The sequence below is a fragment of the Gavialis gangeticus genome, unplaced genomic scaffold (assembly GCF_001723915.1).
Source record: "Gavialis gangeticus isolate Ggan-Ray unplaced genomic scaffold, GavGan_comp1, whole genome shotgun sequence".
In the NCBI taxonomy this organism is placed as follows: Eukaryota; Metazoa; Chordata; order Crocodylia; family Gavialidae; genus Gavialis; species Gavialis gangeticus.
This window is the reverse complement of record NW_017729033.1, coordinates 87,289,573-87,313,584: the sequence shown is the minus strand read 5'-3', so window position 1 is coordinate 87,313,584 and position 24,012 is coordinate 87,289,573. Positions and strand designations below refer to the sequence as shown.

At 45.1% G+C, this 24,012-nt stretch overlaps 1 long non-coding RNA gene across 1 annotated transcript; it reads right to left on the bottom strand.

The window, feature by feature from the left end:
* Positions 1-1,572: 1,572 nt before the first annotated feature.
* On the bottom strand, positions 1,573-23,746 carry LOC109303909. Its single transcript, XR_002099261.1, has 3 exons — positions 23,510-23,746; positions 4,092-4,097; positions 1,573-1,583 (listed from the first exon to the last, which is right to left on the bottom strand). It is a non-coding gene; the product is annotated as an uncharacterized LOC109303909 (long non-coding RNA).
* Positions 23,747-24,012: the final 266 nt, after the last annotated feature.

Below are 24,012 nucleotides of genomic sequence, written 5' to 3'. Positions count from 1 at the left end.
TGAACATAATGATTTCATGGTCACTATTATCTAGGCTGCCCTCTATGTTTAAGTTGGTCACCAGGTCATCCCCTTTGGCCAGGACCAGGTCAAGAGCTGCATTGCCTCTAGTTGGCCTGTGCACCTCCTGAGTCAAAAAAAGGTCTTTGGTGCTGGTCAGTAAGGATTGTGATTGATCTGAGCTGGCCAAGCACTCCTCCCAGGAGATGGCTAGGTAGTTGAAGTCATCCGTGACAACTATGTCCCATGCACGCACGACCTCCATTAGTTCATGGGCGAATGCTAAATCAAGTTCCTCCCCTTGCTTAGGCAACCTCTATTATACACCTACAGTCAGGTCTCTCTCACCACGACTCCCATGGAGCTTTACCCAGAGGGTTTTAAGTTGTTCTTCTTTGGGGCCAACATTAGCCTGTAGGGAAGTGTACTGTTCTTTCACATAGAGGGCAACATCCCCACTTCTGTTCCCTACCCGATCCCTTCTGTGAAGCTCTTCATATACAAAACTACAAGTTCAGTAAGAATCTTCCCAGTGATGTTTTGAAGCATCTTGAGAAGCACTCCATTAAGACTCAAATCATTATGCTCTGTTTCGAAAAATCAAACAGTGCTGACAGATCATGGATTTACTCACAGCATGACCACCAAATAAATGAAAGGTTTCTACTAACAGACACTCTACACTAGCTCATTATATTAGGTTCTGTGAAACAAAAAATTAATTACAACTCATTATCAAAAATATATCTAGAATATTGAAATAAATAATACTGATGCAGCTAATCAGGAGCTATTTGTAAGTTATCTACATTGTGGGAGAGTGCTGAAATTAAGTGCTGCTTGGTTAAGTAGCATACTGTACATATTATCAAAATGATTAGTAGGTAGTGCAGAAACGTTTTCAAGGATGTTTTCAAGTTAGCATAAGCAGATGGGTTGCATCCTACAGTACTCAAGGAATTGGTTGAGGTAACTTCAGAGCCACTGGCTATTTTCTTTGAGAACTTGTGGAGGTCAGGTAGATGACTGGAAGAGGGCAAATATAGTGGCCACCTTTAAGAAAAGGAAGATATTGGCAAGATTTTTTTAACTATGAGAGTGTTTAAGTATTGAACATTGGAGGAGGCTACATAGACAGGTTGTAGAATCTCCATCCCTGGAAGTTTTGAAGAGCAAGTTAGACAAATACTTGTTTAGGAAGGTTTAGACAGAGATAATCCTGCCTTGAGCAGCAGGTGGGACTAAATGAAACCCCTTCCAGCTCTGTTTTCTATGATCCTATGAAACTCTGGAGAGAAGGATTTCTGTTACAAATCTGCAAGACCTTTTTTTTTTCTTCTGAAAGAATTAAGCTTAACTTTAATGGTGTTTCTTTTAACCATACATGTGGTCAGTGTTGCCAAATGGAATCATTAAAAAATCATGAAATTAGGATATAAATAATTAGTTTAAAAACAATTTGGTGGAGATAATTTCCCTTTTGGCACTTTTAAAATACTAAGTTCATATGTTCAAGTATTTGTTTGTCAAGCAGAAAGATAAGAAACTTTTTTTTAATGAAAGAAGGGTTTCTTTGGTATTTGCTTCAAGGCAAGAGCTGGAGTTTTAAGAAAAACAACAAAGGTTGTAAGATGTGATAAGACTTTGAATACTGGCAACACTGACATAGCGTTTTTTTCACTAAATACAGTCATTCCTAATTTCATAAGCTAAAAACAAAAGTAAAGAACAACCCTCCTCTCCGGTTTTTTTTCTTCAGCAAGTTTTGCAAACAAGTGTTACACATATAACACACTTCACATATAATATTCTAAAGTTCTTGCAATGATGCAGAAGCATTTCCAGCCTCATCTGCTTAGGCCAAGAAATGTAGTGCCACCAAAAATGCATCTTACATGTGACCAATCACCACCACTTCATGCTAGCATACACAGGAATTGCTGGCACTGCAGCTGTAAGTTGCTAAGTGATCTTTTCAGCAGAGCTGCACAATGCCCCTTCGACCCTTACTGTGGTTATTCTGTACAATATACATTGTCACCTGTATTCCTGACTACATTCTCGGTTTGAGCAGCTAAGATATGTAGGGCCTACATTTCTGAGCTGCAGACCAGCTTCCACCAGCAATAAAGAACAGAGACCCACTTGAACAGTAGAACGGGGACTCGGTCACCACTGCCTGCAAATGGAAACCAGGGAAATGCTTGCAGGCCAGAGGCAGGTGAGGTCTTACTATGATTAGACAGATCTATGAAGCTCCCTAATATTAAGGGTGAACAAACATCTGAGAAAAAAAAGGAAATAAGATCACTAGCTAGAGGGGAGGAAAAAGGCAAGCCTGTGAGGCAGAAAAGGACAAAGAGGCACTGGTGGTGGTGAGTGGACTGGTGATGAACCTGCAAGAAAATCTGAAACAGTCACATAGGGCTGAGGCCATGGGCTTTGACAACTAGGGTCAGGTACAGACATTATACATTTACTGGTATAAGTGATCAGAAACAGGTCTATAACCATAAGAAAACAGAAGTTTGGTGCACACAACCTGGGACATGTCTATACATGTATTAACATGCTTTAATGAATATGCATTAAATCTAATACCTCCACTGTGAGGCACTAGAAAAATGTGCATTAGCCTGTCTTAATGCACATTAACTAAACAGTTTTAAGAGATACTTAATGAGCTTTAACTTATTTTAATTCTCATTAAATAAATAGCATGAGATGTCTGTACACATGCTCTGGGGTGAAGAGGGGGTGAGGGGGAGGGATGCTTTCATAGACATCAGGGCTGGAAGGGACCTTGGAAGATCATCGAGTCCAGCCTGCATTTTTTTTCTTTTTTTTTTTTAATTTTTAAAATTTCTGGGTGCCACAGTCTGACCAATAGCCATCTGTCCTTTGCCACAGTACCACTGCCAGTGTAAGGCAACTGTGTGATTTTATTAAGTGTTTAAATGGCACAGGCTTGGATAAAACAAGTGATTCACAACATTCACACATGGCAAGGTTATCCTACAAATGTGTATACATGCCACAGTCACAGTAGAAATCCTGTGTCACACAGCCACCTTGAGTATTGACTGCAATTGCTACTGCACCATTCTTCTTTGTCATGTGGTGCCTAAGTAACTTCCAGTCTTCCTTGAACTTTGGATTGAAGAAAACATACAGGACTGGATTCAGACAAGCAGGTAATGGGAAAAATATTAGAGTAACAGACTTCATTATTTCAGGACTAATAGATTGCAGTGATCAATGGTGCAAATGAGAAAAATGCAACAGGGCAGAAAAAGATGCAGTTGGTGAAGATTAGCCAAGCAACATGCTTAATCATGCTAGATTGTGAATTTTCTGTGAGGTCCTCTTTTTCTAAGTTGCAATACAGTTTAATGTAGATAATAGCCATTAGCAAAAATGCTAATGAGTTTAGAAGCACTAAAGTTACTGTAAACCCTAATGACGGTGTTTCTCCAGTTGGGAAGGGTAAGCAGAGGGGTGATGCTGAATATTCCCCTTTATGAAAAAAAGGCAAGCAACTTACTACTGTTGCACACAGGAAAACAAAAACTGCAGCAACCTGAAATTGTTTTAAGTAAAGCGGTTCTCAGAGGCACTCTAATTAAAGTGCCTTCAATGTCACATGTATTCAATGTCCTTCACTTCAAAATGGCAGAAAGGGCACTTTAACTAAAACTCATTTAAAAAGCTTTAGTTAAAGCACTCCTGCCACCATTTTGAAATGCGAGGACACTGGTACACATGACATGGAGGCTACTGAAGTGTGCTAATTAGCACACTCCAGCAGACTCTCAGCAGACTGAGTTAATCAAGGCTGCTCCAGAATGTGCTAATTAGCATGCAATGGAGCAGAAGTCCATCACGTATATAGGTGCCCATAGTTTTTTTACTGATTCTTTAATGTGCATTAAAATAGGCTAATGCACATTAAAGCACATGTGTAGATGTGCCCACAGAGTGGTTTAAAAAGGGCAGAACCTGGTCTAAGATTCCCAGCCCCTCCACACCCCCAAAAGATGAATGTGTGTTCTGTTCACTGCTGATCTAAACTATGCCACTTACAGAAAAACTTGTAGCTTAGATCTATTCCACCTCAGTCTCTACCTAGCCTCTGATTGAGCAGAGGAAGGAAGGGGAGGAAGGAGTAGAACTTGATACAATATTTTTTTTACAGGGGAACAGGGAGGAACAGGGAAAGGAAACTCTGATGCTGAAACTTCTCCTTTTTCTTCTTCCTCTTCCCAGAACACCTAAGTTACAGACTATGGGACTGAGCAGTAGCTATTCCATGCAGCCAGGCAAGCAATTCATGAAAGCTGTTCATAAATGAAAAGCACAGCATACAGCTCCCCCATAACATTTTACAGAGTAATAGTAAAAAAAACTTATGGTATATCAGGTTACCTAAGAATTCCCCTAAACTGGGTTGGATAGCAAGGAACATGGTCAACTTAGAAAAAAACAGCAAGCTTCTGTTCAAAATTATTGTTAGAATAACTTCCCAAGACTAGATAAAACACATTTCTTTCTCTACCTGTGCAGGTTATGAACTGGATGTATTTGACAACCTTTTGTGAATCACCACCTTCACTGTTTCTTCTGTACTGTCTCATGCACCCAAACCAAAAAGGCAACCCTACTAACTTGCCTCAACCTCAGGCTTTTCCACCACACATTCTGGGCTTTTTGATCCTTGTCTTACACTAGGCTCAGTAGTGCTGGCTCTATACTTATTTAAGCATATTGCAGGATGCTGAGCACATTGTTTGCACTCCAGAAATAAAATATTAACATATTGCTGCATTCAGCACTCCACATTCTGTCCAAGAGCTGCACTCACAGCTGACTTCTCTAGAGAGACCCATAGCATTTAAGTTATAAAATGATCTATCTCCTCCCCTTTCCTCATTCACAGTGTTTAAGGGTAAAGAGAAAGAGTTGTTTTTCTACACAACTGGTGCATATTAAATTAAATCCATTTTAAAGCAGTCTTTTAGTTAAACAGGTGCAACCTATACATAGACAAGGATTTAAGGCCCCACTGCAACCATGTGGGGAAACAAGGGAAAAAACAAAATTAAAAAGTCCCTTCCTTCACAACTTCAGTGGAGTAACGGTCACCTCTTAATTCACTCCCTCCAGTAGCTGTGTAGTCCTTTGAACTGTGCTTAATTGCTACTTATGATGAGACTTTAATTGCCAGGTTTTGTTCTGAACCATATTTTTACAGACATAAAATGGTAATCTTAAGAGAACCTAAAAAGACATTACAAATAAAATATTCACAGATGCAGTATTTTGGCATTACTATGGCAGATGATAGACCAATGCACACACATGAGCAGAATTTCTTTAACTGCTTTTGTGTAATATGCAGTTTAATACATCGAGAACTGCTATATTGACACACAGACCCTATTGGCACAATGTGTATTAAAGTATAAAGCTGCATCCTGTATATATCTGTTGTTCTGGATGCAACTGCTAACACAATGTCTTCAAATAGTAACTCAATGTTTAATATTTGGAGTAATATCTTCAAAAGTGGCATAATAATTTAGGGAAGGTTACTGAGATATAAGCTGCTAAATCACTGAAGAGCTTTTGAAAATGTTACCCTAAAAAAACATTAAGAGAAGGACAAGAAATGGATTAATTACTGTAATGAACTGCTGGTGTATTTTTGTCCCGTTGTACTTTACCCGATGGATCAGAACTGCTCGCTGTTTGTCCTGGGCTACATATTACCAACATTTTATGGGAATTTTTCAATAATGAGGGGTGGTAAGAGACTGTGCTTTTGAAGCAGGAAGATCTATATTTTATTCCTGCTATTGCCTTGAACTACCAAGTGGGCAAGATGCACAGCACAATGATAATTACATAGTCCAAGGTGGTTTTAAATTTGTTACCATACATTTTTTGTATATGAAGAATTATTACACTTTGTGGAAAAAAGAAAAGTTAAGGAAAGTGAGTATAGATGAGCTGTTAGTTATCATGTATCATGCACTGCATTCAATAAAATCCTGAAATTGTTGCTAGGACTTGGTGAGAAAGTTCAACTGTCTAACTATATAATGCAGGAAGCTTTCATTGCAATGACTCCTGTGATGTATTTTTAGCATATCCTGTGTCTGTTTTATACTCACTCCAGCCACACCCAGCTTTGCCACTATGCTCTTGCCACTTTTGTGGAAACGTGTGTTTGGAGTATCAAAATCAGCCAAACACCCTGAAGGAAACTCCTGTGGAAACATAAATTGGTTCCATAACTGATTTAATTCCATACTGAATTGAGTCCCTTCTCATTTTTTCCAGTGTCTAGGATAAAACCACAAGGGCTAAATGGTGCAGAACATGTCAATATTAAAATGTCTAAATGAGACATTAGCAAATTAATATGTTATCACTTCAGCTATTTTCACATGAATAATACAGACAGTACACTTGGAAAACACCTGGTATCTGTAATTCATCTTAGATTCACAGAATTATAGTACTGAAAAATATCTAAAGGGTCATCTGGTCCAGTGTCCTGAAGGATCTGTTGTCCTTAAAAACCAAAGCCAGATGCTTCTTCAGACTCTTCTTGAAAATCTCATGTGAAAGAGATTCCAGGACTTCCCTAATGCAATTGTTCCACTGTCTTACTATCCTCACCATTAGTTTTTCCCTTGAAATTTAATTTAAATCTACTTTTGTGTACTTTAAAACCCTTGCCTCATGTGCTGCCCTCTGTGGCATAGGAGAAACATTTTTCTCCATCCATTTATGACAGCTTTTTAAATATCAGAAAACTGCTATCATGTTCTACTTTAATATCTTTGTCTGAAAATTAAACTATATCTAATTTTTATGTTCCTTTCCTTAAATGGCTCTCATTCCAACTGCTTTATCATCTTTGCCACTTGTCTTAGCTCATCATCACCTGTGGTCAGTTTCTTTCTGTCCGTTTAAAATATAATGCCACAAATCAGACACAGCAATTCAGCTGAGGCCTATCCGTCACTGAGTGGAGTAATACTATTACCCACTATTTCTTTCATACAATGCTTCTACTAATGCAAACAAACTTGCATTTTTCTGTTTTGTGTATCACTATAAATCACACTGCTCCTTTTCTGTCTACTGCCAAGTGCGTTATCCTGTCTCCACCATTCTGGATTTATGCATGTGTTTTTTTTCTCTAGGTGTAGCACCTTACCTTTGTCTCTGCTGAATTTCATTTTTATGTCTATAGTCCAGTCCAGATAGACCCAGGGAACTGTCTATCTCCATCTCCTTTAGTATTTCCTTTCAGGTAATTGAAGACTCTTATCAAATGCCCCCTTAGTCTTCTCTTTTCCAACTAAACCATCCTAGTTGTTTCATCTTTTTCTCATAGGTAAAGTTTTCCATGCCTCTTACCATTTTTGTTGCTCTCCACTGAATTCTTTCTAATATAGCAACATCTTTCTTGAAGTGTGGTGTCCAAAAATCGGCACAGAACTCCAGACGAGTTCTGTCCATTGCTATGTAAAATGGTTGAATCACTTCCCATGATTTTTAAGTGACACTCTTGTTAATCCAGTACAGTATGCTGTTGGCCTTTTTATACAACAATTGCACACTGTTGGCTCATATTCAGCTTACAGTCCATTCTAACCACCAAATTCTTTGGCAGCCTCACCAGTCATTCTCTAGCCTGTACTTATGCATGCATTTATTCTATACCAGCTTTCCATTTGTCCTTATTGAATTTCATCTGATTGATTTCAGACCATTTCTCCAGTTTCTCTAAGTCAAGGCTTGGCAACCTACAGGCTACAAGCTAGATCTCACCCATGAGCTATTTGATCCAACTTATGGACATGGAGTTTTGTGGCATACAGTGGCAGGGGACTCCAGCAGCAATCTCTCTCCCCTGCCACTCTAGGTAGAAACACTGGCTGTGGGAGGTTACTCTGTGTCGCTTTGTGGAAAAGTGGTGGTATCAACAAGGTTCTAGTGCCCACCTCTCCACCTACCTCTAACCAAACTGGGTCACTCCAGCCCATAGTCTAAACAGCTGCCAACCTCTGATTTATGTCATTCTAGACCTTAGCCCTACCTTCCAGAATGTCTGCAACTCCACCCAACTTGGTGTCAACTGCAAATTTGCTAAGTGTACATTTAGTACCATGCTCCACATCATTAATGAGTAGGCACTGACCATAACATCACATCTGTTCTTTTCTAGCATTATCTTCACCCAGATACTCTTAAGATACCAGCTTTCTCCTCTTAGTCCTTAAAACTAGGACATACCTTTGAGACATAAAGAACTGAATCCAATTTGATTTTGTGCACCTAAATGGCACATATGTAGCTGCATAACTTCAGTTTGGGGCAGTGCAAGTGCTGTAGGGCTGTGGTACCCATTTGCCTGACACTTTATTGGGGTGAACCATGGGGAAGAACTGGATAGTCCTGTCACTATGCAGCCTCTGATGGTCTTCTCTCACCTGCCATGTCTTGATGTCTCTATTTAATTATTGGGAGTTTCATACAAGACAGTGACAATCTTACTCGCTCACCTGGGTGGTTTTCTTTATGGGGCTCCTCCTCCCCTTGCATTGCACTCTTACCATACCCCAACAGACAATACTTGCCTGCACCTTGATCTTGCATAGACTGGTTGGTTGCCAGCAGTACCTCACTGGTTCATTCAAATGGAAGAGTGCCTCAGTTCAAATTAATCCCTCCAGGCTCCTTAGAGCCATGACATAAATCAGTTGCTTGTGGGTTTATGGAACAAGCCCTTTAGATCAGTTCATGCAAGAGTCTATATTATAGTTAGCTTAATTTAATTTATCTCCAGAGTATTTGTTAGTCAATTTGTATGAGGTCCTTCTTCTCTAGTGCACAGGCCATTCAGTGGGGCTGGGGGCGAAGCTCCAGAGGAGTGAGGACCTAAGCCAAGGGAGCTAGATGCAAGGCTCCTCAGGTAAGGAGATAAGGGGATTTGTGAGGCCCAGTGTAGGGGAGGGGATGAGGCCCAGTGTAGGGAAGAGGATGAGGGCCACAGTATGGGAGTATGGGGGAACCAGAAGGGTCCCGAGCCAGATTGGAGCCCTGAGTTGGTAGGGGCTGGGAGCCCTGATGGATTGAAGGAGAACCCAGTGTGAGGGCCCAGCAGCTGTGAGCTCCAGTGGGGAGTGAGAGTCCCATGTGAGGCTCTGGAGGATGGGTCCCAGTGTGAGGACACAGGCCTATAGGCTGGGTTTTAGGCCATAGATGCCATCTGCGAGGCATGGGACATGGTATAGGTAAGGCCGGAGCCATCTATATAAGCCCGTAGCATCAGGGCAAGTAAATGGGCAACCTCTCACCTTATTGACATCATCTATTTGTTACCAACTAAGGCATGGTAGGAAAGGTAGGAGGGTGGTTTGTCCTGAAACAAGTGGGCAGGCCAATGATTGAATTGGCCCTGGGGCGCCCACTTCTTACAATGCCCTGAGAGTGTAAGTGTCCATGTATCTACTCCATATACTCAGTAGAGCTGCATTCTGGCAGAGTGGATATGTGGTAAGATTGGGTAAGTGCAAGGAACTAGGCTGTAGGTGGTCTTACCTAATAATTAGGTCATGGAGGGAAGGTAGGGGCCAGGGGCTAGGTCAGTGTTTGGGAGACAGATTACCAGGTCTGAAGGAAAGTTGAAGGAGAGAGTTCAAAATACAGGCCATGTTCAAGGTCCAGGAATCAGATGTTAAGTTATCAGGTCCAAAAGAAATCCATAAGCCAAAGGATAGGTGGTACTCCAGCAGCCAATCATCAGCTTCTATTTAAGTGCTTCAGTTGAATCTAAGATGACCCAGAATTTAAGATGAACCCCTCCCCACCCCGGTTATTAGATTGCAGACATGGAAAATTATAAATTTGTTTTAATTTTTCATGTCTAGAATCTAGTAATTGGAGGGTCCTCTTAAATTCATCCCAGAGAAATCAGTGGCAGGGAAAGCAATGGCTGAGGGCCAAGCATCCTGCCCCATGCCCTTGTCCCTCCCCTTGCCACTTGCCCCATGTACCTGCTTTCCTGCCTTCCATCCCCACAGTGCCTTCCTCCTCCTACCACTTGTCCCTCTTTTGTGTCTGCCCACATCCCTTCCCTCTTACCTTTGCAGCTGCTCTTACTTTGTCTCTTCTGAGGCCATGGAGCATCCAACCCGGACAAGTAGTAGTAGCAGCTCTGGCTTCAATCTCCAGCCCCATTCAGGGTTGGGGTCAGGGTCTGGACTGGAGCTACAGCAGCTCCCCCACCACTCCATGAACCCCTTCCTCATGCTCCCTTTGCTCTGTGTGTCCCTTTCCCTCTGCTCCCCTGTTCTGTTCATCCCTTTCCCCATGCTCCCTTTGATCTGTAAGTCCCTTTCCCCATGTTCCCCCTGTACCATATGCCCCTGCCTTTCACTCCTCTCACTCTGTACTTTGCTTCTGCTGCTCCATGAATCCCTTTTCCCATGCAACTTCCCCTGTGCCTTTTCCTCACACTCCCTTTGCTCTGCATATCCCTTCACATGGGCACCCTCTGTCACCTCTTCCCCATGTTCCCCCGAAGTCACGTGCCCCTTCTCCATGTTTTCCCCTGCACCGTGCTCCTCCTCCCCACACCCTTTCCTCACATTTCCCTTGCTCCATGTGTCCCTTCCCTGCAATCTCCCCGCTGCCCTTTCCCCCATACTCCCTTCTGCACTGCATGTGTTTACCCAATATTCCACCTATACCATACACCCTTTCCACCACATTCTCCACTGCACTGTGCTTCCCTCATTCCATGTGTCCCTTCCCCTGAACCCTTTTTCCATGTTCCCCTTGCTCCATGTATCCCTTTCCTTGCAACATCCCGCCACCCTTTCCCCATGCTCCCCTCACACCATGTAGCCCTTCCTCACACTCTCCCATGAACGCCCTACTTGCCATATGAGCCACCCAGGCCCCATCAGGAGCCACCGCAGCTGCTTCCCTGGTCTGTACTCAAATCAAAAAAGAGATTGTTTTCCCTCCTGCTAAATGGAGGAAAAAACTAGGGCTGTGCGAAATGGCACTGTTCCATTTCAACTTCAGTTTTGAGGTTTCGATGGAACAGTGTTTTGTTTAGAATTTCATTTTGAGTCGAAACAGCTGTTCCATTTCACTTTGTTGATACAGTGAGGCTGTTTCAACACTGTTTTGACATTTCGCCTGATGACTGGGCCTGATGATTGAGTTTCACCTGACGTTTTGCCTGACGATTGAGTTCCCAACCCCAGCTCCATGATTGGGCTGGGGAAATGAATTTAACCCAGCTGGGCTGACTTCCCAACTCCAACCCAATCTAGTGTGGAGAATGGGAACTCAGACCAGATGGGCTGACTTCCTTTCCCCAGCCTGATCCTAGGGCGAGGGGAACTGAGCAATAGGGCTCAGTTCCTTTCCCCAGCCCAATCACAGCACTTGGGAGGGGAACTGAGCCTGGGCTGAGTTCCCTTCCCCTGCATTGTGATTGGCTTCCCACCACCCAGTGGCAGGAGACAGGGAAAGCCAGGGCTGTGCTCCCGGATGCTGCTGGGAGCGCAGCGCTAGTTGTCCCCTGTCTCCCACCACCTTGTTGCTGGCTGCTTTGAAACTCAAAACATTTGGAAACTTTCAAAACATTTCAACTAGCCTCATTTTGTTTTGAGGCTGTTTTGAAGCCCTTTGTTTCAATTTGATTTCACTGTTTTGAGCTTAAAATGAGTCAAAACAGTGTCAAATCAAAACAGCCAGTGAAATTTTGCACAGCCCTAAAAAACCCTCATCTTATATTCAAATAAGTACAGTAGTTCAGGCAGAGGGTGTCAGCCAGAGACTCAAGGCAGGTTTAGCTGCCCAGGCAATTACCTCAAACTTGGATGTTTGCTAGGGTCTCTGAAAGTGAGTCCTTTAATGGTAGCCCTGCAAAAACCTATGAATAGTGGATGTTAGATAAAAGAGGGAAAGAGGAGGGTGCTCCCATCTTTTAATCCAATAGTCTAGAGCAGGGGTGGACAAAGTCCAGCCTGCAGGCTAGATCTCGCCTGTGGCAGACTCCATTTCTCAGGAGCCCCTGCCCACATCCAAGTTTCCATGGAGACCACAGAGGCAGTGTATCTGTGACTGCAGGAGGCCAGGGTTTCCATGGAGACCAGCCCTAGCAGCACTGGCCGGGCACACAGCTGGGCAGGGAGCTGCTTTTACCACTGCAAGATCCCAGCCCTGGCCCTGGAGCAGCTCCCCTCTCAGCCATGCTTCCTGCCACTGCTCCTGGGGCTGGTCTCTATGAAAACCCTGGTCCTGCACTGTCATGGCACCACTGCTCCTGGGATCTCCATGGAAACCAGCTGCAGCAACATGGGCAGGGGCTGCTGGGAAATGGAGTCCAGCTGCCAGCAAAATTTGCCATCTTGCCCACCCTGGTCTACAGGTTAGGTCATTTGGCTATTGGATTTTGCTGCAAGTTGGCTACCTATTTCACTATTTATCCTTGTTACTTTGATTCAGCAGCAGCCATAGGGTACAGCAGGGCTTTGATTATAAAACAATAACTTTCTCCCATGCTTTGGTGTTGCAGAGTTGGACTGATGGTTGAAACAGATAAGGTTACATCAGCGTCTGGGTTGCCAACCTTCCAGGATTGCCCTGGGGTCTCTAGGACTTAGGTATAAATCTCCAGGAGACTGCTGAAAATCATCTGGGAGATAAATGATAGGTCATTCATTAAAATAAATATTAAATGTTGAATCCAATTTATACAGTAGTCACTATGCAACTGAACTACAGTATGTCGTGTGCTGACTATTATGAATTTGTCAAAAGTCCCCCAAGTTTCTGAGAGCGGCAAGAAGCCAGCTGAAGATTTAAGAAGAAAAAACTGTGAGCAAAAGTACTCCACTATAGGAAATGTAGCTTCTATAAGGGAAGTACAATAACAGTTGATTTTAAGTTTAATTAATGATTTTTTGTTGTATCCACCATTTTATAATGGTATTAGAATGTTATTTAATTTTCTGTATTTTTCAGTTAACACACACATGCACACAGACCCACAAACATTAAAACGTGTATTGACAAGCAAAGTATCCCTAACCAAATCTCACTTTTAAAAAATAAGGTTCACATTACAACTTGAGATTTTGCAGTATTTTTTATTTATTACAACATGCTTAAAATGTGAAAATATGATCCATATGATGCTTCTTATTTGCACTGGAGGCAAAAGGGTGGCTCTGCAGTGAATAAATGTTAGAGTACAATAGATCAGTCATTAATGTCATTACATTATGTGATAAAAATCTTCCGGAATAGATTCAGAGTTGGCAACCCTAGTCTGGAACCTTTTTGGACTTGAGGTACTCCTCCCTGAATCTGAGGCACCCCTTCAAGACTCTTGTTAATTTAGATATGGCAAAGCTTACCTCCTTGGAGAGGGCCTGGGCAATAGGGATGGGGAATCTGCAAGGTATAGACAAGACTGAGCCTACTTATCTACTGATACATCACAGCACCTTCAAAGAATCTGTGTGGCATCCTGGTTGAGAATCTCTGGCCTAGAATAAGATGCAGGCAAGGGGCAATGGAGGAACAGAGGAGATGCAAAATGGCTGCAATAATTGCCATCTTTTGTTGAATAAATCAGCCAGGTCTCCAGAAGAACATCACTAACAGAGGCCCCTGGGAGATAACTATGCCTCCTGCTAAAATGGGATTATGGGTATATCGACAGCAAATTTAGAAAAATGAAATGAATCCAGGCTCTGGCCTCAGTCCAGCCCCATTTCAGATTTGCTCCCTGAGGTTAAAGGCAGCTGCCAATAAAACCCAAGAAATGAGGATTGACCATGTTTGCAAAGATCTTTAAATATGTTTAGTGCTTTTTTGTGCTATTAGCATTTGTCCATTCCCAAATGCAATGACAACAAGAATTTCTAAACCAGCAATTCCATTTCTACACAATTCCTTCTGAACAATTTCTCCCTTGGAAATTTCTTTCCATAAATGACTAATCAACACTAGTGGAAAGCCAGTAATTCCAGAATAATAATTTCTGAAATGACAGCATTCTAAGGTGAAAACAATGAAAAAGAAGAGGAACTGAACAGAGTGCTATCAGAGGGGGTCACCATGAGCAACAGAATGCAATTTTGCAGTAGTAATTTTTAATAGAATAGCCTATAAATGCCCTAAACCTGAGACACATTAGCATGTGAAATAGTCTGCAAAGGAAAGTCATGGAATCTTTTTCCATATGAGACATTTAAAATCTATATTGGACAAAGCATTGGAAAAGGTATTGAGAGCAGGGAGTCCTGCTCTGGCAAGCTGGAAAGGGGACCTTAGCATGTTAGGCCCCTTTTATATCTAATTCCTATGATATAACACAGCAGGTGTTACTGCGTCAGTAAGCCAGGATGTTTATGAAAAGGGATGGTTAGGGAATTTGCATGTTGTGTTCCTGCTATTATTAGCAGCAGGTCCCCTGTAACAGGTTATTTTGCAAATATTTTTAATACTGCCCTTCCTTACAATACACATTGGAAACAATTGCACTATTTTCAGAAGGAATCCAGCAGTTTGGCATATGTATTTTTCGCCCTTCATACCCTAGCAAATATAGGTAATATACTCTGCCAACCTGCAGTTGAAAAGAATACCAGTGACAAAAAGAGAACCTATAGTTACATGACTATAACAGGCATTTCAGGTACATGGAAGTTACATAGTTTTCAAGGCATATTTTCTGTATGGCAAACTGAAGTTAAATACTGCAGCAAGAAGCCCAGTCTTCTGTAGAACTCGGGGAATTCCTTGGCAACCTACTTTTATTAAGCCCCATATGAAAATGATACGCCTTCCTTCCCTTTTTCCACTTGAATCTGAAGTGACTTAAAATGTTGGTGGTAGGAACCCTTGGCTTTCTAATGTCTTTCCACTGTGAACCTGCCTAGCAGCCAGTTTACCCAGTGCCTCTCAACAATAACTGATGAATATTTGGGCTTCAGTGGCCATCTGTGAATGAGTCAACAATGTTAACATTTACATGAGCTTTATTAGGTATTGGAGTTAAATCACACTAGGTGTGTGTACACATGCATTTGATGTGGGACCAGTTTACTTGTAAATAAACTACTTACAATTAAACACTCTGAGGCAGACATCTACACATGCAAAGACGTGGCAACAGATTTGCTGCTCTCAGCAGCAAACTGGTCCTATTTCCTGGGGCCCTGCAATGGGCCTCTGCCACCACCAGAGGGAGCTGGATGCTCCACCCACAGCTGCCTGCAGAGGAGACTCTTTAAAACTGTTGTTCTGGCCAGGAGCAGCATGCACACTGTGGTAGCTCTTGCACCACAGTCTCTGCCTCCCTATGCCATGGCTGCTTCAGTCCCTGCCCCAGTAGTGATGCCTAGTGTCCTGGGCTCCTGCTGGCCACCACACCAGCTGATCCACAGCCGTCTAGGACCTGCTGGCTCTCCCATGCCTGGCTTCACCATGCCATCCGAGGACTGCCGCCACCATGCAGCTGCCACTTAGACCCCATCCTGCTGGCCAGACCCCAACAGGGAGGCTGACACACTCCAGGATGCCACTGCAAGGGCCACCCTTACCCTTCTGGCCCTCCCACTCCACCACTTCCAGGCACACCAGGCCAGGCAGAACTAGTGGCTACATATTGTCTATAGCACACCTAGGACAACAAGCAGTGGCTGGAAGCATTCAGGATAACCCGGGCCAGCTTCCAGGACCTCTGAAAGCATCTCTGTGCACACCTGAAGCAGCAGGACACCAACATCAGGCTGCCCTCTCTACAGAAACCCTGCTGGCCATTGCCCTACTGAAGCTGGCCATGCCTGCCAGCCTCTGCTACATGGGCCACCTCTTTGGGAAGCCATCTTGGAGGTGTGCTGTGCCCTCCAGGATATGCTGGGCCACACTGCTCCATGTGCATGACTTCCTGGTGGTGGTGGTGGGGGTTCTGTGCCCAGAGGTTCCACCAGCGCATCAGGGCTCTGGATGGGACCTACATTCCCATCATCTGCCCATCCCACTGTGACCTACCCTACTTTACATGGTGCCTGGGCTGGACCCACATCCTGCTGCAGCATGTCTTTGGCCATCGCAAGGGATGCTGGTGCACCCTCATTGCGCACCTAGAATTCTCCGAGGACAGCGTGTCCTGGGTCATCATTACAGCCTGCATTTTGCATACCATCTGCAAGGCACAGCAGGTGGATGATGCCTGACAGCAGGAGCACCAGCTGTGGTGGCAGCAACAGTGCTGGAACACCCTCACTGAGGCCCCAGGTACACCACACACCTGCCACCGGGGGCCAGGGCACTGGGTTTGAGAGGTGCCAGCTGACCACCTCCTCCTGCACTCTCTGCTGTAGCCTGCCTGGACAGTCGCCCAAGGACCCCCACCCCTCTGCCCATCCCCAGCATTCTCCCCACTTCCTTGCCCCTCCCCAGCACCAGAGCCCATCTCCCCTCCCTCCCCAACAGCAGAGCCCCTCCACTATGCACCCCATCCAACAACAATAAAACACCCTCTTCCCCATGCAAACTATTTACAATGTGTCATGTTTGTGTGCCTTCCTGGGGTGGGTGGCCATGGGGTGGAGTCCAGGGACAGGCAGCTGGCACCTCAATCTCTGGCCATTCCCCCACAGGTGCATGTACTGCAGTAAGTCCAGTGGCTAGGGGACTCACCCAGGGGGGATGGCAGCCATTTCTCCCCTGGTGTGGGTGACTCCCACTCTGGCAGATGGTGTCCAGAGCCAGCAGGGCTGGTGTGTGGTCCTGAGCCCACTACAGACAGCTCCTGCTCTGCACCTACATGGAGCCAGGGCACACAGTGGGGCTGGGTCCATGCAGAGGGAGCTCAGTGGCAGGGGGCATGGGCTCCTGGCTGGTGGAGGTGGCACTGGACCCCTTCCCAGGCCCATGAGGGGGCCTGCTGCTGGGAAGCAGGCAGCTGCCAGGGGACAGGTGGGGCTAGGGTCTGGAGCAGAGCAGCAACCAGTGCAAAAGTGACTGCCAGGGTCAGGATGGTGTCCAGCACCTCCTCCATGGGCTGCACTGCCTTGATTGACCATTTCTTACTCCCTGAGGGTGTCCACATGTTCCAGGACCTGCACCCTGAACTCCTGATCTGGTCCCGTCCAGTCTTATCTGGTCCCACATGTTCTCACAGGCAACATCCTCCACCCACCACCTTTCCTGCCAGGCAACATCCTCTACCTGCCATATCCATGCATCCACCTGCCAGTCCTCTGTGGCCATCACCATCTGGCCCAAGAGGTTCTCCTCCTGTAGAGCTGAGGCATCCCCAGGACCCCAGCTATGGAAGGCAGTGACCCTAAAGCCACCACCTAGCTTCCAACAGTAGCCTTTCCCCTGCTTGCAGCTTCAGAGCCTACAGAGTCATGAGAAAGAAGCTGTTTGTGAGAGTTTGCAACATTTCTGAGATAAGATGCTCTGTACCAGGGGCTGTGTGGTGTCCAGCCTCAGATCAGGGGTCAGGCATGCACGGGTGCCCAGGGACTATGGGAACTTGGCCAGGCAGCCACCAGCCAAGCCCCCCATTTCAAATCACTCCCCTGAGGCCTCAGGTGCTGGCCACAGGCAGCCTGCCTCCCTTACCCTGTTCCCAGACTGGGAAAGGCCTGGCTCTTGGCAGCACCTGCCGCCATAGCTCCAAACCCTGCTCCCCCCCACTTTTCCTCCTGAAGGCCATCCTGTTTCCTGTGCTGCCACCTAGCCCATGGCACTTGGGCTCAGGGGGCATGGGGCTCCCAGATGACTGGAATAAGGAGCTGCCCACACCCTCCCCCTCCCCACAGGGGCCCTCTCTGGGGAGGCACTGGTGCTGCACCCTGAGTGTGACTCTGCTGTGCATATCCTGGGCACTGCTTGAGGATCTATTTGCATGGATTGAGGGGTGCCCAACCCACTATGCCTTGCTGCTACTAATTGCCATGGTGCTCTGGGAACACTTGCACATCTGCTATGGGACCCTGAGCCTCAACTGTATTGGGGACAATCCTGGGCTGCCCTGTAATCTCTGATGCCACCTGGAGGGCTATCTGTGGCTGCACTACACATCCCTGTCCCATGCAGCCAAGGAGGACATTGCCGCTGGCATTGACACGTTTCTTGGCATGTGAGAGACGTGTACCCAGTTACCTGTGGGGACACAAGCTGCTCAATAAAGTTTTGTGTCTCCCACCTCCCTGTGTGCTGTGGAGGGGGAGCCCAGGAGCCAGGGGAACATGGCTGGAAGGGGGGGCAGTGAGGGGCAGCAGGGGTCAGGGCTGAGGCTGGGGGCAGGGATGCCCCCCCCCGCAGTGCGGGGCTTACCATGTGGGCAGGGCTGGCATGTCCAGTGGCTTCAGTCTGTCCTGACTGATGAGAACAGCATGTGGCTCCCAGCAGTTTCCTTGGGTGGTGGGGCATGGCATGCAGGCATCCAGCCAGGGGCCCCCCAGGGAGGTGCTGGCACTGCTGGTGGCCAGTGGTAACATGGCTGGCTGCACCTCATGACTGGGGATGAAGCTGCAGAGCTGTGGGGCAGGCACTGGTTCAGACTCCCCAACCTGGTGGTGCAGGCTGGGGCAGGGAGCTCAGTAGGACCCCAAGGGACCCTCCCCCAGTGACACATCACCACTAGGCTGGAGTGGAAGCTTGGGCAGGCCTCCTATGCTGCTGTACACAGCATGGCTATGGCCTGGATGCCAGGTTACAAGGATCTCAGTTAGCAGCTGCATAAAGGGCATGGACTTGCAGTTACTCTGCAACTGACAATTGTGGTCAGTGACGGTGACCCATTGTGCCCACAAGGCCTTGACCTTTATGCGGCACTGCCATGCTGACCGGTTGTACCTCCATTTCCACATCCAGCCTGACAGTCCTCATGGATGTGGGTGTTCAAGTGCCTGCCCTGCACAAACTGCTGCTGCACCTCTCCCTCACCCCACAGTGCCATGAGTTTGCCAGTCTCTTCCTGCAACCAGTTAGGGCCTCAGGTGGTGGCAAATGGCATCAGTGATGAGCCCATTAGAGCCCGAACACTAGCTCTCAGGGCCTTTGCACAGCTGTTCCTGTGCTGCCAGCCTTGGGCAGCTGCCTGCACCCAGTGCAGGGATATGGTGCAGGACTAGGAGCCATGCAGTGAGGCAATGCCCCGCAGCACCTGCAGGCTCCAGGAAGGCTGCTGGGGGCTGGCCCTGGCACCCAGGAGCTAGCTGCAACTGGATCTGGGGGCTGGCAGTGGCAGTAGCCTACAGCAGCCTGCAGGGCTGGATGGTATGGGCCTGGCAGCCAAGAAGCACTATGCTGCCAGGCAGCGGTGTCAGGGTGCAGACAGGCTGGCACAGGTAGCCCAAGGCCTGTGCAGGAGCAGCAGAGGCCAAAAGTCCCATTCCTTCCCCCCACCCCCACCCGCACTTGGGCTCTCTGCTGTTGTGCCTAAGGGTACAAAATGCCTCCAGACTTTAAAGGGCCTTTGGCTGGGGCTGCCACAGAGGCAGCCCAGCCCTGAACCAGGAGAGGCTCCCAGCCCTTTGGGTTCTGGGGCTGAGTTCAGGCTGGCCCCCTAGTAGCAGGGCTGACCATGAGAAAATCTGCTCCTGGTTGGCATCTACATGAGCGTTACTGTGCTGCAAGTACTCATGGATAAATTTGCTACTTGCATTGGCTGCCTTCATGAGTAGTGAAGTTTACAGTGGAGTAGGTGGGTGCACATATAGCCGTTCATGCTCACTGTGCAGTAAACTACACTACTTTGCAGTAAAACATCTCGTGTAGACACACCCAATGAAATGATTTAATGAAATCTCTCTACATTGAAATGAATAGGGGTAATTCACTTCTATGAGACATGATTTCAGGCTGGCCACAGACTCAGGCAGATATCACTGTATAGTTTAACATTTAGAAAGTTATTGTCATGGCCTTACAGGCTTCAATTTTCTATTTTTTAAAAAAGAAAAGCCTAGAATCCATGTCAGGACAAGGGGCCAGCTTAGAACTTGCAGCAAAGTTCATAATCACACAATAATGGAAACGCTGAGCTCTGATTATTTCTAGTAATTATGAGGCAAAAAATGTACACCTCAGAACAGGAACAAAATAGGTAAAATCTTTTGGCCACAAGGGTAGAAGATGCTGAATTTACTGCCACTGTTTCTTCTAGATAAACTAAAACCAAAGAGCATTTGTACACGTGCTCCGAAAGTGGAGGTAGGGCACTTTAATTAGAGCAGCTCCAAGAGCCACTGTAATTAAAGTGCGCTGAACATCTCATGTATCAGTGTCCCTGCGCTTCTAAAAGGCAGTGGAGGTGCTTTATTTAAAGTTTGCGCTAATAACCGCACTACAGCATACACAACTAATCAAGTCTCCTCCAACATGCTATAATTACAGCGCATCAGAGCAGCATCCTGGCTTGTATACAGGCACCTAAAGATTTTAGCATGGTAATCAGGCTTGCCTCACTAGCTAAGTCTGTTGTGCCCAAATACGACTGTCTTGGCTTATTCATATTCTGATAAAAATGATAGAGGGAAAAAGGTCATGAGAAGCATGCACCGCTCCTTAATATACTCAAGGTTTTTAATGGACTTAATACTAATATTTTACCTACACTAACATTCTTTAAATAAATTTTCACCCTGTGAAAACTTAAGATGTTAATAGAACCTGAATGTGTTCTTCAAAAAGATTAGATATGTTTAAATAACAGTACTCTCCCAATCCTGGCAAAAGGCACAATTCTATTAGAATGATAAAGAAAGGCAGAAAGTCCACAGCGCATATATGAATGACGCAAAAACAAGCATTGGGCATGTTTGCTTCTTGCTGTCTTTCTCCTGAAGGTTAGAGATAGCAGCACACCCTGAAGCATCATAGTGCAGTTGGAAAACAGGATGACAAAACATGCTTAAACCAAGTTTTAAATATATAGGGTGTTACCACCAGACTTAAGGGAGAGTTTTCAACAGTACCTGAGGAAGGTAGGCATCCAACTCCCAGTGAAAGTCAATTAGAAAATCCCACCAATAGTTATTGTTGGCCCTGCTGGCTACAGCATCACCCTGCCGGTTCATGTTCATACTGTGGCCAATTATTACCCCCAGGTGTTGGTGGCAAGTGATGGGTGATCTTCAATCCTGCTGCCTGATGAGAGGCAGCCGTTGCACAAGCACCCATGTCACGAGTTTTGCCTGTCAGCAGCTAGGGGTGCAAGGCCCCAGAACCCCCCTGCACCAATCTCCTTAACAGCTGGCAGGCTTCGTGACTGCAGCAGGGATTAGCAGCCAGGCCTGCAGTAGTTCCTTCCCCCCCGTGCCCCAAGACAGACACAGTTGTACAAGCAACCATGTCATGAGTTTTGCCTGTCAGCAGCTAGAGGTGCAGGGGCCCAGAACCCAGAACCCCTGCATCTATCTCTTTGACAGCTGGCAGGCTTTGTGACCGCAGCAGGGGCTACCAGCCCTGCAGCTTTTACCCTGCTGCACCTTAACACACACAGTGTCACCCATGTCATGAGTTTTGCTTGTCTGCAGTTTGAGGTGCAGTTTCCCCCAAACCCCTGCACTGTTCTTCTTGAAACTTGGCAGGCCTAAGCATGTTAGCCCCTGCTTTGTGGCCTAAGCAGGGGCTAACATGCCTGCTGTTTTCACCCCACTGTGGCTTAACACATACACATGACACAAATTTTACTCTCTAGATTTTGGTGTGCAAGGTCCTCGAACCCCCTGCACCTATCTTCCTGAAACTTGTCATGCTTCATGCCCTCAGAAGTGCTACCATTTCTGCAAGTTTCATCCACATCTGGCCAGAAGTGACAAAGCTATAGGTGGTTTCAACCTTCCCCATTATAGCCTATGGGCAAACGTCGAAACAACGTCAAAATGGTGAAACGTTTTGACTTGCTTCATTTTGTTTCGAGGCTGTTTTGACCATAGCTGTTCTGTTTTGATTTTGCTTTTTTGACCTTGAAATGCATCAAAACAGCATCAAAACAAAACGGGTGGCAAAATTTTGCACAGCCCTAGTTGAAAGCAAGTGTCTCTTATTTTGATTCTTACTAATTCAGTGTGATGACTTCTGCCCTGCTCCAGCAATGTCCTATCATCTCCATTCAGAAGAGAGAAAACCTGTATGCCAGGGACTTCACAAAACTGACCAACCTCCTGTGCACTGCCCTTCACCTTTGCATGTTGCTTTGGAATAACCTGTTACAAACAGAATGCACTCCACCAGGTTTTCCCAAAGATAAGTAATTTACTGAAGGTTTAACAGTGATGGAAAGGCTGCTTTTTCTGACACCAGCCAAAAGAGAATACATACATTTTCAGAATACATACTGACATGGCATAGTTCACAAATTAGATAATTTATGACAGAAACATCACTGTTAATCTACTTCACTGCTTTTTTAACCATGACGACCACAAGCAATAGTGCAGCTCACTCCACACAATACATTTTTGGGTTTTTTTGCTTGGATTTGTACAGCATAACTCAAGTAAAATTTTTAGCTCAGGACTTGTAATTACTTAATCCAGTAAAAATAGATATTTTATTTACTGGTTAGTTGCCAGTTACTGAAAATCTTTTAATCTATTCTAATGACATCTGTAAAAGCTTTAGGTAGTTTTCCAGAAAATGAGAAATAAAATCTTCAGTTTCAACTTTAACTCTCAATAAAGCTGATGAGACTTTAGTTGCAGTTTCTTTCATCTTCTTATCACAAACTAATTTATTCTGAATGAAAAATATTTCAAGCAGAAGAGCACTAGAAACAAAAGATCAGTGACCATTAGAACATAAACTAACAGTTTTTAATCTTCTAAAACTTGTTGAACACAGTCACTTGTTCTGCCCTGAGCAGTCTGCATGCATTGAATTATACTAGAGGAATCCTGCAGGTTCACATACAGCTGCAGTAAATATACACTGGCTTTTGAAAAGCACACTCAGCCAGTACACCACCAATGTAATTCTGGTGAATAAGGGGTTTATATCAGGGTACATTTGACCTGTTGTATTTACCCAGTGTATTAAACTAAATTTTCAAAACCAACAGACATTTCAAAGCTTGTTAGAAGTTTCCTGTACAAAAGACAGTTTTCAAAAGAGGAAAATGAAACAAAACACCCTCCCAAATAAGCAGTTGCTTCCTTAGTCAGTGCTTTAAATTCCTCTCAGATCTATCAGAGAAAAAGTACATTGCCAAAAATATTCTTTTTACAGAGGTCATATAACTCAGAACAAAAAAAGAAAACAGAGGTAGTACCTCTTCCAAATGTACATTTCTTCTGCCTACATGTATGGGAATGAAGTACTGAACTGCAGTATCACAGTCAAATGAAACCTTCACTATCAAAAGCCCACTGAAATGATAACTGTGTCTGCTACAGATCTGCCAACAGAGTCAAAAGAGTAACAGAGAACAATGCACTCTTACCATTTGTAACGTAGGTGCTGAATGCAGCTAGGAAGAGAAGGGCAACTTCAAGGAGCTTCATGCTTGTGCTTAGTTTCATTGGCATCCCTTTTCAGAGCCAGGCACTGAATAGTCTCTTACTGTGAAGCAGGCCCTAATTAGTAAGTGGAAAAGGTGTGCAGAGGCTGTGCAGACACTGCCCATTCCTACTTATTTAGGGGACTTTGATAAAGAACAAGAGGAAACACAACACACTCCCTCTGGGAGTTCAGTATAGAGGAGATTAATTGTTTCAGTCCTTACAGGAACTCCGTTTTCTTTGGCAGTCAACCGTGTTTTTGTTAATACTTTATTTTGTTCTTCTTTGACCCAGAAGTCAAGAAAGGTCTTGAGCTGAGGCCTTTCTTTAGAATACAGCGTACATCACTAATTCTTTTAATATATTACGGATATTTTTAAATAGGGTGTTTATTAATAGTGACAAAGTCTGGATAATGGGAATCTTACAACAGGGTATG